Raw genomic sequence first — 16,873 nt, forward strand, 5'->3', positions numbered from 1 at the left:
TCAATGTCTAGCATCCATCTTTCTTTCACCAAACCCTTGGTTGATATTTACGCCATGTTGGTGCCCTAGGTGACGTGGACGCAACCAAAACCAAATGCCTTGAATAGCCTTTTTTTTCTGTTAAGTCTAATCTCAGAATATATTTTTTATTTTTTTGATGCGAGTTAAATTTATTCAAAGAACAAGAAAATAAGGGAAAAGGGAAGGGGAGGAGGGGGACAATTATAAGGCAAGGACAAAAAACTCATCAAAGGATGTCGGAGAAGAGGAATGAAAGCATAATCTCTACTGCCTCCGGATCTCTGAGAAGCGGACTAGTTGTTGTCAAAGCCTCTCTTCGGAAGACCTCGGTTGCCCTCCTGCATAATCCACCGTATAAAAGATGCTGGCCTGAGCAACTTTTGGTCCACCAAGTAAAAAATATTGGTAATAAGGAAAGAATTAAAATGATTGGTGCTACCAAATCCTTCTTAGCCTTTCAGTGATTTAAATGTAAACCGAAAGTCACCATTTACTGATTTTAAAGTTACGCTTTTTGGTGTAGTGGTTCCCTTTGGCTCGTCCACATCACCTAGGTATCTCGATTCTCAAGCCATGTTCGAGTCTAGATGACTCCAAATTAATTCAAGCCTTGAGTTGAGGCTTGAATCAAGATTGAAGTAAGGCCTGATTAAGTGGTGAAAGTATAAGAACTAATATAGTAATATAATTAGGCTTTAATCTTGATTTAAAGATTCATATCAATATATGTATTACATATTATATAATATTAAATATTATCTGATTACGTTTGAGCCTTAACTAGCCAAGCTTGATCAAGCCATCTTATGATCAAGCTTGGTTAAAAAGTAATTCAAGCCTTAAAGGCTAAATTAATTACCTAGCCACGCTTGTGCCTAGACGAGCCTAAATTAATTCAAGGCTTGAATTGAGGCTTGAATCAAGCTTAAAATAAGGCCTGAATAATGGTGAAAGTAGAAGAACTAATATAGTAATATAATTAGCCTTTTAAGTCTTGATTCAAAGATCCATATCAATTATATGTATTATATATTATATAGCTTGATCAAGCCATCTCATGATCAAGCTTGGTTAAAAATTATTTTTGACTTATTTTGTAGATCAAGCTTAATTCGGCTCACTTTTAAAGTGACCTTGATCTAGCCATACCAAGTTGAACTCGAGCCAATCTCGAGCCAACTCAGGTTATTTTGATAGCCCTACTTGCCGATGCATTATCTTCCCTTGATAATTGTTGTATTTTTCTTAATCTACTAGAGTGCTATTTTGTAAAGGTTTCTTCCTCCCCGCTCCTTGCATGCCCCATCATCCAAAGTGGTGCTAACATTGCCTCCATCCTCTCCACTCTAGTTGTTGAAACGAAGTGGAATTTTAATATGTTGTAGCCCTCAGAGAGAGCTCTCTAACAAATCTAATTTCATACTAATCAGATGGTTAGATTGGAAGATATCTTCGAAGAAGTGGATGAAGGTCGGAGGATGATATAACCTAATTAATCGAGATTGTATCTACTTGGATTGTTTTGCAGCTTGTTACCCTTGATGGCTGTTTTAGTGCAAATCTGACTTGCTCTTTAATGGAGGTTAGTGAATATAGGTTGAAGGAGAAGTAGAGAAGCAGAAAAAGAAAGCTAGAGGCTAGAAGAGACCGATTTAGTGGAAGATGGTGCTGTGGTTGGCAAGGAGGGAGGAGGAAGATGGTGGCCAAGCGACCTGGAGATAGAGATACCGGGAAACAAAAAATTAATCCTTCATTAATTCCTTTTCAGATACAAGCTACAAGGCCTTATTTATAGAGACTAAATCAAACAACTATAAACAAACTTAACTAAACTATTCTTTCTTATATTCTCGGAGGTCGGAGGAAACGATTCGACAACTACAGAAGGCTTGGAAAGCACCATGGGTGGTACCTTGAGAACAAGTTGGTCGAAAGTGTGCTAGATTAATGTGCACCGAATTAGCTTGAATCATATCATGGGGACATTAGGCTCAATGAGTTGTCTATATATCTTATCTTCTTAAATAATTTAGTTAATCTTAGTAGGTTAGTATTTTATATAATTAGCTAAATCCAACTCTGTCTCGAAAAGATATTCTTTAGGTATTTGAATATTATGAAACTACTTGGATAAGATCAATAGCCTCAAGATTTACCACTTTCATATTCAAGATTTCTTTCGATTCTGACTCTATCTATAGCAAAACGTTGGTCTAGTGAGTTGAGCCTAGTTTGGGTTTGCTTGGAGGGCAAATCATTTAAAATGGGGGTAGCCACTATAAATAAGCAGTGGTGAGCACTCCAAGGCATTAAAAAAGTTACCATAATTTTTCCACTCCACCTCCTTCACTTACCTGAGCCTAGCTCCCTCATGTTCTTCCCCACCTTCACTTACCCCATCTCACCGAGCTCATTCCCCTCCATTCCACTCAAGCCCATCGCCGATAGCATCATCCTATACTATTCCCTGCCTTCCAATAGTGTCGGATCTCCACGCTCACCACCCTACTCCACCCTTCTACTTTCCTCACCAAGTTCAGATCATAATAGTAGTATAAGAACTGTTGATCCTCGGCCATGACCACCATCCGAGTGACGGTTAACTGGTGAGATATTGCCGAGATAATGATGGATGACGAACTTGCCGCCCAAAGTGAGGCCAAAGCCTATTAGAGTACGTCGATCACACTGCCAGCGGGAGGAAGGCCGCAACAGGAACCCGTGCAACCCTTCCCTACCAACTGTTCGACCTCCAAGAGCAATCCCAAGAGGAGATAAGGGGCTTGAGGGCCAATCTGTTGTCCTTGGTGCTCAGTAGTCAGTTGCACAAGTCACCATGGTGACTGGAACCATTGCAACTACCTATGTCGGTTTGGGTACTCCCTTCACCCGTCGGCCCCCTCCTCCCACATCTACCTACCACGAAAGGCCCATTCACTTCGGCTGGCCACGAATGGGAGAAGGGGAATCCAGCAAGGGAGATGGCAAGCTGTAGGGCCTACAGCCATCGTTGGCTGCCCCCAGTTTGCAACAGGTTGGCCATGGCCAACAGCTGCCACAACAAGCCGTCCACGACCTATAGCCATCGTAGTAGGCAGCCCCCAGCTTGCAACCACCACCACTTAGCCCAAAGGGCTTCTCACCGAAGCCGATGCTAGCATGGGTGACCGTCGGCTACGGCGAACCCCTACTGCTGTAGCCCCCCCCTAAGTTTCCCTTCACGATCTTCTTGGTCAGGGAAGACAACGGGCTGATCCATGGGCCCCCTCGCAAGCAATCACACATCAGTCTACCACCTAAGGTTGGTTTTCCTTGGGTGGCTATCACAAGGTTGAGAGGGGGACCACCACCTCCATTGGATCCTAGTGCTCATCCTCAAGCTAACTATGAACCATATAGTGAAAGATGAGGTTATAGATGTGGATTGGATTAAGAAGGGGAAGACGTCACACTGGTAGGCCCTTGGTTGAACTTAGAGGACTTTGGGCTGCATGGTGACGTGACTCAAAAGTCCAAATCCTACACCCACCCATGATCAGACCCGAGGCAGCGCATGACCCCAAGCGCGGCAACGAAATCCGTGGCTGCACTACATAGCTTTGACTTGCCAACATTCCAAGGAGGTAACCCATTGGATTGGAGTTTTTGAGCTGAGCAGTTTTTTGAGTATTAGGGCATAGTGGAGGACGTCAATGTGCTGCTGTTGGCAAGCTTCCATGGAGGGGGCTGCCCTACAATGGTACTAGTTAGTGAGTGTCCACTAGTTGTTTGAGTCGTAGATCAATTTCATCGAGAAGCTCTCAAGATGGTTTGAGACTTCTGACTTCGAGGACTATCACGCTACACTCTCCAAATTGCTTCAGCGGACATCTACGATTGCATACCAAGAGTAGTTTGAGCACGTGAGTAGCCGATGCTGACCTTTGTGGCCACAGTAGCTATTGATTAGCACATTCATCTTCGGGCTAAGCAAGGAGGTCAAGGTCGACGTCCTCTCTTACGGTCTCATACTTTGAGCAAAGCCTTTGAAAATGCTACTCAGATGGAGCAAACGCATGCAGCCTTGAAAAGTATCATGGAGATCAGTTAGATTAGTCAAAACAATGGGCGCACACCAAGGGAAGCCGATGCGGCCGACGAACCCGAGTCGATCCCAAGAGCCACACTTACACCCTATGGCATGAGAACTGTTCCGAGATCAGCAGCAGGCCTTGGAGGAGGAGCACATCCTTTGGTTCACACTATCACACCGCCACAGGTGGAGGATCAACGGGCTAAAGGATTATGTTTCTAGTTTGACGAGCAGTTCACTACAGGCCATCGTTGCACCAAGATCGACAGGAGCGTGATGCTGATTGATAGTTAGGAGGACAATGGTGACCATGAGCCTGAGGATGATATTGCTATGGAGGACAATGAGGAGACACCAGTCGAGATCTGCTTGCATACTTATTCTAGCATGAGTAGCTTGAAGACTTAGAGATTGGATGGGCTAGTCAAGAAGTAATGCATGCACATCCTTATTGACACCTAGAGCACGCATAACTTCTTGGATAAGCGTCTCATCTAGAGCATAGGGTTAGAGATGGAGTTGGTGTCCGGATTCGAGGTAGAGATTGGTGACAGCACGAAGCTGCGAGCTGACCATTTGTGTCATCAAGCCGAAATTCGTATACAAAGACACGAGCTTACCGTGAACTTGGGTACACAGTGGTTCTGGAGTTTGTGACCACACAAAATTTGACCTTGATAGCATGTGGATGGCGTTATGATAGAATGACAGAGTAGTTCTTGTCGAGGCGCGAAGATGAAGCCAAGCCTAGCTTTTCATTGGTTGATGGAGATACCTTGGCCGCCAGTAGCACCACCTGAGGCTACGAGTCGGCTCGCATCGAACCAACTCATGACTTATCACCTTGAGGATAAGGTGACAGAAGTGTGGTGGATTATTGTGAACTAGCCTAGAGCTGGTTAGTCTAGTCGAGTCATAATTGGTCTAGTTGAGTCACAAACTCACTTGGTTGGTTGGTCTAGTGAGTTGAGTCTAGTTTGGGTTTGCTTGGAGGGTAAGTCACCTAAAATGGGGGTTGCCACTATATATGAGGAGTGGTGCAAGCATTAAGAAAAGTTACCCTAATTCCCCTTTTCTCTCTCAACCTTATCAGCGGCCTCTTACTGAGGCCACCGGTTGAAGTGATCCCTCCCCTAGCTATTCTCACCTACCCTCTCACCTCAGCCACTCCACCTCCTTCACTTACCCGAGCCTATCTCCCTCAAGTTCTCCCCCACCTTCACTTACCCTATCTCACCGAGTTCATTCCCCTCTAGTCCACCGATGGTGTCATCGCCATCGTTCGCTGCCTTCCAATAGTGTCGGATCTCCATGCCCACCGCCCTACTCCACCCTTCCACCTTCCTTACCAAGTTCAGATCGCAACAAACTTAAGGTGGAGGCTACAGCTCAGCCAAGTATAGCTCGATGTAGCCCTATGTTTGGTGCTCGACCACTTAGTCCAGTGCTTAGACTAGACTCAGTCACAATGCAATGTGGACTTGAGTCTAGTCTAAGCCTCTCACATGGGTTGAGTGGTTTGGGCTTTGGCACGTCAGTTATGGGCTAAGAAGGTGGCCCTTTAGCATCACTTGGTTCTTACCCGAGGTAATGGATTGTCGTGTTCATCTTCACCAATGTGTGTTCAATGTATTCTGCCAACAGATCACCCTTCTTGAAGTGGTCGGTACAATTTCAACTGTCGTTGCCACACCTTGATCTAATTCTGTGGTTCGCTCGGACAGGTTGATGTTTCCACCATGGTGGATATTTCCACCAATAGCATTGGCTAAGAGCGCCATCATCCGTTCTTGCAATGCCCTAGCCGCTTCTCAATCTGCTCGCCTCTCTTCTAGATCAACCTACATCTCCTTAGTTAATCGGAGGAGTAGCAAGTTTGTGGCATGGTGGTCCAAGGAAAGTCCGCTTTGATCCAAGGATCTTACAAGTGTCTTTTATTGATTCCCATATTAAAGGCCATAAATCCCAAAGTTTCCAACAACCAAGGGTCTTGTCTTAGTATCATTATTACGATCTGACCATATAGGTTAGGTTAGTCGAGTCGGTTGAGTTGAGTCGAGTCAACTTGAGTTAGTTAGTTAGCTTTTTTCTTATTATTTTAAATTTCAAAAAAATTGGATAATCCGCATTTGGATCCGATCTGCTAGGATTTTTACTCCGATAAATAAAAGTGGTCATGTGTTGACTATTATGAAATATGGAATTAAAATTAGGTTAAGTTATTTTTCTTATCTCATATTTATTTCTTACTGTAGCTGTTAGATCGTCCTTATTTTTTTAAGAGTAGATCTTAACCATAGAATCATTCCGATCTTCTGAACCCTAGCAATCTTTCTTTACTAGTAGCCACCTACTCTACCTAAGTCCATTACCACCCTTGGTCGTCCCCCACATTCTGACGATCGCCACAACATTAGATATTTTCTATTCAACCCTGTTCTGACCTTCCTTCACTATTTTAATTATATCTTTTCATTTAAATGCCCAATTGTCGTGAAACTAAAGCCATTAGAATCCTATCTCGTAAGACCACCTATTCGTGAAATCAAAGCCATTAGATGTTCCTCGACCGATGGATAGCACAAGATCGAGGAAGGTGAACAAGAAAGGAGCCACCTTGGAGGATCATGAACTCATTTATGTTCCTATGAGTGTTTCTCAGGCACCGCCACCATCGTTGGCAATTGCTAACGATGAGCCACTTGCATGGGTGAAGACATTGATAGAGTCAACTAAGGGGAGTTCCGAGAGGATCAAGAAGACAATCCAAGCATTGACAGCCCTTCTCCTAGCCCAGCTTAGCCAACTCGCACAGCTAGCACTATTGGCCACGATGGAGCAAGCCCTCCCACGGCAAGAAAACCCAAGCGGTGAGGGAGGGAATATCTCATTCCTAATTAAATCACTTAAACCTTATATTTCTTCAAGAGTCTCAATTTAATATTCTATCACATCCTTTATACAAAGTCCACTATATATACTGCACAATTTAATCGTATAGTATCATCAACATCCTTCTACAACATCATTAATATCACCTAATAATCATAATAAAATAAGTCTGAATACTCGTAATTAAAATTCATCACCCAACATACACGATCTTTAGGCTATAATATTCTTATCCTCTAAATCAATGTTCAAAACTAAACTAATAACCAGAATATATTTTCACTGTAATACAAGATATATCCTGAGACTATCAACTTTAGCAGCTATCATCACCCTATATAATTAATTTCATTATCATTCTTTCTATCTAATCAAATTCACACAATCAGCAACTTCTAAACTAAACCTACTATCATGTCATCCAGAAAGATATACATTACGTCTCAACTACTGACATCACTCCCAATCCAATAATTGTATAAATGTCATATTTCCTATACCCATTACCTTGTTTGGTAATCAACTCAAAAATTTAAATGAGACGTTAATCCTCTAACAATATTGTTAGACATACATATCCCTACTAAATCACCCATTATCGATACAATCAAAATTTTATATCTACTAACACAAGTATCTTGCAAACATAATTTATCATACCAGTCATCCCAAAAATTCTTTTCCATATACAATCTACAATCATCTATATCACATCACCTAATATTTTTTTTTTCACTATACAAAATTATCGTGTCTTACTCATCCATCCACAATCCATAATTATAACCCTCATAAAAATTAGAATAGTCTCTTTGTACATATATCTTTTTCCATTAATCTCCTAATCTCAAATGTATCCATAATAGATAAAAAATCCAAAAATATGCTATATCTGCTCAAAATAACCTCAAATCTATTGATAATAATCCTTATGCACAAATTACATATTTCCACATATTTACAAATAAATAAATATTGGTATTACCTATATTTATACGTAATAGTTTATAACCTAATTAATCATTAATTAATTATAATCAATAATAATCATATTGATGAATATATATTATTATCCAATAATTAATGTCTAAATCTATTTGTATTAATTAAGAAAAAAATATCTAAATAAATTAATAATAAAAATAAAGATTATTACACTAGTGTTGGGCTTGGTCCAGCACTGACCTGCTAAAGTGCTGGGCCAAGCCTAGCACTATTGCAGAAAACAAAGAAGAGAAGAAGCAGCTGAGGAAGAAGAAGAAGAAAGGAAGAAGAAAGAAGAAAGAAGAAGAAGAAGAAGAAGAAGAGTAGAGAAGAGAAGAAGAGAAGAAAGAGAGGAGGAGAGGGCACCGGCCGCTGCTGACTAGCTAGCGGCCGGCCTCTCACTGGCGGCTCAGCTCCGACGAGCCCGAGCTCGGGTGTGAGCGAGAGAGAGAGAGAGAGAGAGGGGGGGGAGGGGCTCACCATCGCTCGCGGAGGTGGCAGCGATGGTTTCCAAGGACAGCGATGGCGGCGATAATAGTGGGAGAGAGAGAAAGAGAGTTGGAGAGAGAGAGTGAGAGGACTATAAAAGGGAAGAGAGAGGCGGTGGGGACGTCGGCGCTGCGGTTGCGGCTGCGGCATCGGCAGGCCCATCGAAGATAGCTGGCCCGGCCTGGTTGGCCAGGCCAGCGGTTGGGAGTGCGTGGCACCCCCAGCCCGCGCCAGCAGCCATGGCACGAGGCCGGCCACAACGTGCCATGCAATTTTTTTTTGGGATTGGGTTGTTACACTTACGCTGAAAAAATAATTCAGCCCTAGGGTTAGGGTTAGCGTTAGGGCAATCCTATGGGAGAAATAAAGTTCACGTATCTTGAGGTGTGCTAAATTTTGCGATCTAGTTTGACCAACTCGCGTGAATCAGTTAAGAATCATGAGCGCGACTTGGGGCTCGAGTACGAGCCCAAGGATGATTGGTGGAATAATTCGGTGGACTTACGATAGCTAATTGAGCTGCATATGCATGTTGACTCGTGGGTCTATGAGCATGACATAAACTGGAAGATCCAGATCGCACACTACTCACCTTGAGGGCATGGTGTTAGAAGCGTGGTGGATTGTTACGATCATGTGGGTTAGGTTAGTCGAGTCGGTTGAGTCGAGTCGAGTCAATTTGAGTTAGGTAGTTAGCTTTATCTTATTGTTTTAAATTTCAAATAAATTTGATAATCTGCATGCAGATCCGATTTGCTATGATTTTTACTCTTATAAATAGGAGTGGTCATGTGCTGATAAATAATCATTGAATGAATCTGAGTTTAGCCAAAAACTTTTTTGTCTTTATCTTTTATAATAGCTGTTAGATCATTTTTATCTTTCTAAGAATAGATCATAATCGCAGAAGTACTTCCAAATGATACGATTCAAGCTTCACCAATGTCGTCTCGAGCATGGATACACTTTAGAGGTGTCTTTTACTCTTGTTTTATTGTTTAATTCATAGAAAAATAAGTTTTTGGTATGTCGCGTTCGAACGCGGTGTGAACGCCTTCATCAGGTTCGCACATACATCGAATGCAAAATATGCGTCCGAACGCGATCGAGCGCGTTCGAATGCAGTCAGCGAAAATCTACTATTTTAGGGTTAATAATTGCCATTTTTGAATTGTTTGGTTAGCCTTTAAAAGTATGGATGGCAGCCATGGAATCATTATTGAATGAATTGAGTTTAGCCTTGTCTCCTTCGTCTTCTTCTCTCCTGTTTTCTCATTCCCTGGAGTCGCTGCTTCTAGCCTCCCTCGACTGGCCAATCACCCTAGTCCCTTAGGAGCGGCCCACTCCTCCCCCTTCTTCCAATCTATCTATCACTTTGCCATAATCCTTCCATCACTTATAACCCTTCCATCTCCACGTACTCACCGGTGCCACCCCATTAATGCTGGTCCACCAACCTTCACCAACACCAAGGATCTCGTGCTTTCATCCACGGATCCTAAGACGGACTCTCTAATATTTGTCCACTAATCGAATGATATCTCGAGATCACACCATCTGATTCACTTGAAATTGATTTGTTAGAAATCTTTTTTCTAGGGCTACAACATGTAAAAATTTCATGTCGATCTGACGGCGAAATCTTTTGGGATCTTTTTCCAAAGTTCCGTGTTAGATCCTATCCAAATCTAAAAATCGGAATAGATCGAGCCTTGGCCAAAAGGGGAGGTCGTATCACCAAACCCTAGCCATCTTCTTGCACCAGCAGCCTGGTCGTCTCCCATCTCCGACGACCATCGCAACGTTGGATATTTACCGTTTTATCCTATTCTAACATTTCTTCACTATTTTAATTATATCTTTTTATCTAGATGTTCAATTATTGTAAAGCTAAAGTCATTAGAACCCTATCTCATGAGGTTACCACTATCTAAATTTTCATATTTTCTTACGTTTGGATCAATCCATATTTGGTGAGTAACATTGGTATTAGAGCCGACGTTCCTTAGCTGATGGTTAGCATAAGATTGAAGAAGATGAACGAGGAAGGATCAACCATGGAGGACCAGAAACTCCTCCATTTCTATGGGGTTTTCCCTAATGCTATCACCACCGCTGACTACCACCAGTGATGAGCCACCCGTGTGAGCAAAGATGTTGTTAGAGTCAACTAAGAAGAGCTCCGAGAGGATCAAGAAGGTGATCTAAGCCTTGACGACCATTCTCCTAGCCCAGCTCGGCCAAATCGCACCACCAGCCATGGCAAATCAATCCCTCCCACGATAAGTAAACCCAAGCCATGAGGGAGGTGATGAGTCAACCCAAATCGTGACCTCATCCCCTCCTTCGACCATGGTGAAGGTCCTTCCACCACCATAGAGCCTCACAGCTATCGCTGCTGTGTCAAGACGGCTGCCACCACAAGGGTTAAGGTCATCTTCCTTAGCCAACTGGAAACTAGAGACGTAAACCATAGCTTCCCACTAGTGGCTATCCAGTCGCTCCCGACCCTCGTTGGCACGTTCGGTCCCTTCCACGAGACCCCCACACATGAGCTAGGTCGACGACAGTCGTATTTGAAGACTAGAAGAGCATCATCGATAACCCTCTTCGCTGCAGCAAAATCGTGGCTTGTAGCAGCGGGTTCGACATTTTGACAACCATCGACAGCTATAGTCGGCTTCCTTGGGCTAATTGCCATCCAATGGTGGCCGCTGTAGCCACAAGAGCCACTGCATGGCCAAATATGATGGCCACGCTCATATTATTGCTCAAGTGAGGCCACGTCGGAGTGGCTTCCGCAGGCCTCGCCGCCACCTTGTTTCCACGACAATGGGACTATAGCCACCAATTGTAGCTGCTAAGGGTTGGGGGACTTGCAGGCGACGTGCCATGGCCGTCTCTGTAGCAACATGAGCCCAAGCTTAGTTTTTAGCTACCACCATCGCTCGCCGCTGCTTCGCCATCGCAAGGACCCTCTGGACGTCGACTACCACCGACAAGCAACCTTGCCCAGCCACCATTGACATCCATGCAGCCCATAGATGCACCCTTAGGCCAAAAAATAATTTCAATCCTAGGGTTAAGTGTTTGGCTACTGAGTGGGAGAGATGAAGTGCACGTATCTCGATGTGTGTTGAATTTTTGTGATCCGATCGACCACCTTGCATAAATCAATTTGGGACATTTGTGCATAACCCCAAGCCCGAGGACAACTAGTGGAACGATCTGGTGGACCCGCATCAGCTAATTGAGTTGTATTTGCATGCAGACTCATGGGCCTATGAGCACGACGTAAATCAAAAGATCTAGCTCGCGTGCTAGTCACCTTGAGGACAAGGTGGCTGGAAGCTTAGTGGATTGTTATGATCCAATCACATGGGTTAGATTAGTCAAGTTGGTGGAGTCTAGTCGAGTCAACTTGAGTTAGTTAGTTAGTTAGCTTTATCTTTATTACTTTAAATTTTAAATAATCGGATAATCCCCATGTGGTTCTGATCTGGTAAGATTTTTACTCTTATAAATATGAGCAGTCATATGTTGATTATTATGAATCGTGGAATGATAGTTGAGTTAAGTTATTTTTATTATCTGATCTTTATCTTTTACTGTAGCTGTTAGATCATCTTTATCTTTTACCGTAGCTGTTAGATCGTCATTATCTTTCCAGGAGTAGATTGTAACCATAGAACCATTCTGCTCTTCCAAACCCAATCAATCTTTTGCTACTAGTAGCCGCCTACTCTATGGCCGTCCATCACCACCCTTGTTCGTTCGCCACCCTCTAACGACTACCATAATGTCAGACATTTACCGTTCTACCCTATTTTGACCTTCCTCCACTATAATTATATTGTTTCATCTAGATATCAGATTGATGTGAAAATAAAGTCATTAAAACCCTATCTCGTGATGCTACCACTAGCTAAATTTTCATAATTTCCTTATATTCGAATCATTTCAGATTTGGTGCATAACACACAGGCCAAGCTAGCTTTGTCTGTCTCTTCAATGGGGCTGTGGCATTTGAATGGCAAGTGCCTGTTGTTTGAATACTAAAATTTGAGAGCACTTATTCTTCGATGGGCCTATGACTCTTGAGTAGCTATGACCGTTTGTATGCCATAGTCTAACATTGCTACTATTGAAAGGAAAATCCCAATGATAACATAGTTTGAATTAGGAACCCAATGTCCCCTATGATGTGATTTGATCAAGCTTGGATTATATCATTTCACCACGCTTCTACTCACTTTGTCCTTGAAGTGAAAAAAGTAGGAAAGACGTCCTCCGTGATCCCAGGTGGAGCTGCTAGTGGTTGTAGCAACTCCAACATGTCTCTATCTACCCAAGGTGGTTTAGGCAGTTGTATCATCTATTGTAAGGTGTTGCTAAGTTGGTATCGAATCCCATCAAGCAGAATGTTCGCTCCTTAGAGAGCCAATGGGTGAAGATCCATTATCGACGAGCATTTTTGGATCTTTAATGTGGCCAAGATTGAGAAGACCCAGTGCTAGTTTAGATCCAGGTTTGCCTCAAGTGTGGTGGAGGTTTGAGCTTAGATGCAAGGGGATAATCCCCTAGCTCAATACAAGCATGGGCAAAATAGGGTTGCTCAAACATGGGGTCTTTAGTTTGCTCTAGATCCTCTAAAGATTCCAATGGTGATGGAGGTAGGAAAAATGCTTCACAGACTAGAGTAACCACGACTGCTGGCTTATGGTCTGCGCCCATTATTAGTTGGGGCAGCAAGGGCTCTATTGGTGGTGGGTATATGCCTTAATAATTCTCCATCACATGACAGAGGTGGTGGTAGGGTCTAGTTGCGAAGGAGGATCTCTAATGCCTTGAGGTAAAGCCGCGAGTCGATGATAGTTTACATCAATGCTTCCATTGAGGCTTGTATAGTTTGTTGTGATGCTAGAATCGAGGCCTGTGAATCTAGAAATGAGGTTCATATTGATCTCATCATTTGGACCAAATCGACATACCTCAACATTGTGGAAGCAGCTATGTTGGCGAGTTGGACTTGGTTCTCTCCCTTTGAAGGCTGCCATGGTAGTCTCCCCTAGGTCCCTTACTACCATGGATTTGGTGATGGTCATGGTGGTTCAAGGATCTATTGCTCTGATACTAGTTGTTGTGAACTAGGCTAAGGTGAGTTTATTTATAGAGATAGTGATATTTGGTAGTGGATTTAATGGAGATGGTAAGGTATATAGGATGGGAGCAGAAGGGATAATAATGATGATCATGGCATAAGGTAGATCCTTGATTTAGAAAGGAAGAAGGGGGAGAAGATGGTCAGTCCTAAAGAAGAAGGGGAGAAGATGGATGAGAAGCGAGGAGCTAGTCGACCACTAAGGTTTGAGCGAGGAAGGAGAAGATGGCCGACGTTACTAGACTAAGGGGATCGGTAGTCGAGAAGGAAGAAAATGGCATCAGCTTGACGATATCGGCCTTGGATCGAAGGAGAAGGTTGAGAGAGATGAGGTAGGACATGATGGAAATGTCACTATTCTTCCCTAATCTCAAAATGGCTATTTTCCACATATTTAGAGACTAACCAAAACTCAAAATAATTTAAATTAACTCTAACACAACGATCCCGGTGATGGGCGTTCGAAAGTCATTGGATTGACTGCACTCTCAGATTTGAGTGTTTGAATGACGGGCGGTAGCCATTCGAACACCAAAACCCAAGAATAGTTAGCATGTTGTTGTTTAAACACTAAAACCCGAAAGCACTTATTCTTCAATGGGGTTGTAGCATTCGAATGCCAAGTGGCAATAGATCGAATGCCAAAACCTGAGAGCACTTATTATTCAATGGGCCTATGGCTTTTGAATGTCGGGTTGTGATTGTTCAAATGCCTTACCCTAAAATTGCTAGTGCTGAAAAGAAAACCCTGATGATAACCTGCTTCGACATAGCAAATCTAATGTCCCCTATGAGGTGATCCGATTGGACCTAGATCACATCAATACTCTATATTTTTTTTCTTTTTTTGTTTTTGTTCTTCTGTGTGTGTTTACTTTGAGCATAGAGATCCTCAAGTCAGACGAAATGCTTCACATTTAAAGTCTTTGTATAGATACATGAATATTAGCCCTTTGTTATAGTCAGCTCTAAATTCACTTACTAGAATAGCTCTCCAACTCAAAATTACACTTAGATGTGAGAGGGAAAGATAAAAGGAAACACCAACTCTTACTGAATTGGTCATTTTTCAATGATGAGAAGAGAACTATTTCATTACTTGCATGAGGGGTCAAATGAATACAAAGCTGTCTTTATACTCTCATCTTTGCTCTTTTTCTCTCCTAACCAATTGCCACAAGCGGATGGTGACGCCTAACAATTTTGCACATGCTAGCAACATGGTAACTGAGGACCCAAGTGAAAGTAAACTAGAGCAAAATGCAAATAGTCTCTCTTCCTAACAGTCATCTTCTAAGAATTAGTTGAGCTATGACATATTGCCATCCTCTTAAGAGGTCCTTGACCTCAAGGATCGAGTGTTCGGAAACTAATGAAGCAAAGTGTGGTAGTCTAATAAATGTATAAAAATGCCTTTATAATATTAAAAATACTAGCTTAATTGTTAAAATGCTAAATTATTGATTAAAAAATGCTAAATTAATATTTCACTTTATAAAATGCTAAATTATTGATTAAAAAATATAATTTAATACTAAAATGAAATTTAAAGAAATTCTGCCAAAACTACATGTGCTAGATGTGCAAAAATCTAAGTTTTTAGACGATAAAAATATCAACCATAGATTTTGGATACACCAAAACCTTGCAGCCGACTCTACATCAAATCTTGCCCAAGTAGTTGATCCAATCTTTATCTAGCCACGCCAGCAAAAGCATAGACGCCCATTCACTTGCTGCCACGCGAGCGGATACACTGATTTTAGCCATTCACCCTACAACAAATCCCACCTATCAACTTGTTACATGCCGACGGGCCACACGTCGCCATGTGGCGCCAGCATGGCGCGTGTGTCTCCTATCCAACTAGTTGTACTATATTCCTGCAACCTACCTTGCAACAAATTTTGTAAACAGTTTTTCCAAATTTTCTAGAGGCATTGAAAAAAACATCAAAAAATTCCTATAATAATACAAAAAATAAGAGAGAGAAATAGAGAGAAGAGAAAGGAAAAAGAAAGAAAGAAAAAAAAAGAAATAGAAAAAGTGAGAAAAAGATAGAAGAAGAAAGAAGGAAGCTAGTATGGGTAGCTCTCCTCTATTTAGGTTATTTTCTATTTTATATTCAATCTTGTAATCCTAAAATGCTTATATAATTTTAAAGGTTGATTTATTCTATATCATGATTTATATATCCTAGTAATTATGTAATTGATATTTACATAATTATATTTGGATAAGTTAGTCTCTATTTAGTATTTTTGATCCTCTATTACGTTTGCCTCCGGGTACATCATCGACCTTAGATTAGGCTAAATAGAACTAGCTATATGCTTAGTAGGTGATAAATAAGCCAATAAAATTGCTTTAGATTTTTCTTCTATATTATAATGCTAAATTATCCAATTTGGGGATTTGGGATGTGAAACCTCTAAATTAAGTTATAAAGATTGAATTTAAAAATAGATAAAATCTAAATAGTATGATAGAGCCTCGATGCCTAGTCACTCTCTCTTTCCAATTTATCTTACTTGCTTATTATTTTTATTTAAGTTTTTATAAACACTAGTAATCTATGTGGTATCTCCTTATATCCTTTCTGCTGTGGATTTGACAACCCTATTATATACAAACGATCGTTGTACTTATAGAGTATTTTTGAGCATAAGTCATAGTCCTCCTAGGTTGCTTCCTCCTTCATTAAGTTGCTCCACTTAACCAGTGATTGCTTGATCCCCTTGTCGTAGCATGCACCGCTTGAGAATCTTTTAGAGGGATTCACCATCAGGGTCAACTAATGGAAAAGCTTGTTGTGGGTGAATTTTCGGACCCAAACTCAACTTCAGCTAAGAAACGTGGAAGACATTGTGTATTTTTGAAGTTAAAGGGAGTCGTAGCTTCTAACCAAGCTGGCAAATGTGATCAATAATTTGAAAAGGCCATAGAATTTCATCACAAGATTTGATGAAGTTAGCAACACTTCCTTTTGAAACTCGGCAAAAGAAAAATTGTTTCAGTTTGTAGTAGGTAGATTGTCGTCTTGAATGTTCTCCAAGAGGGGTAGAATGTAGTGCTGCGATGACATCAGTTCTGATGTAAGAGGCAATTCTAAGGTAAATCCTATATTTGTATCTGATAATACTTTTGTGACAATAAAATATCATTATATGGGTAAGTGATAGCTAACTTGGAGAGGAGGTGGACTAAAAAATGACCATCTTTATAAGAGGCCAATAAACTCTCTAGATAAGGAA

This window comes from Typha latifolia, chromosome 9 (genome assembly GCF_019914945.1).
Source record: "Typha latifolia isolate L0001 chromosome 9, TyphaL0001v2, whole genome shotgun sequence".
NCBI classification, from domain to species: domain Eukaryota; kingdom Viridiplantae; phylum Streptophyta; class Magnoliopsida; order Poales; family Typhaceae; genus Typha; species Typha latifolia.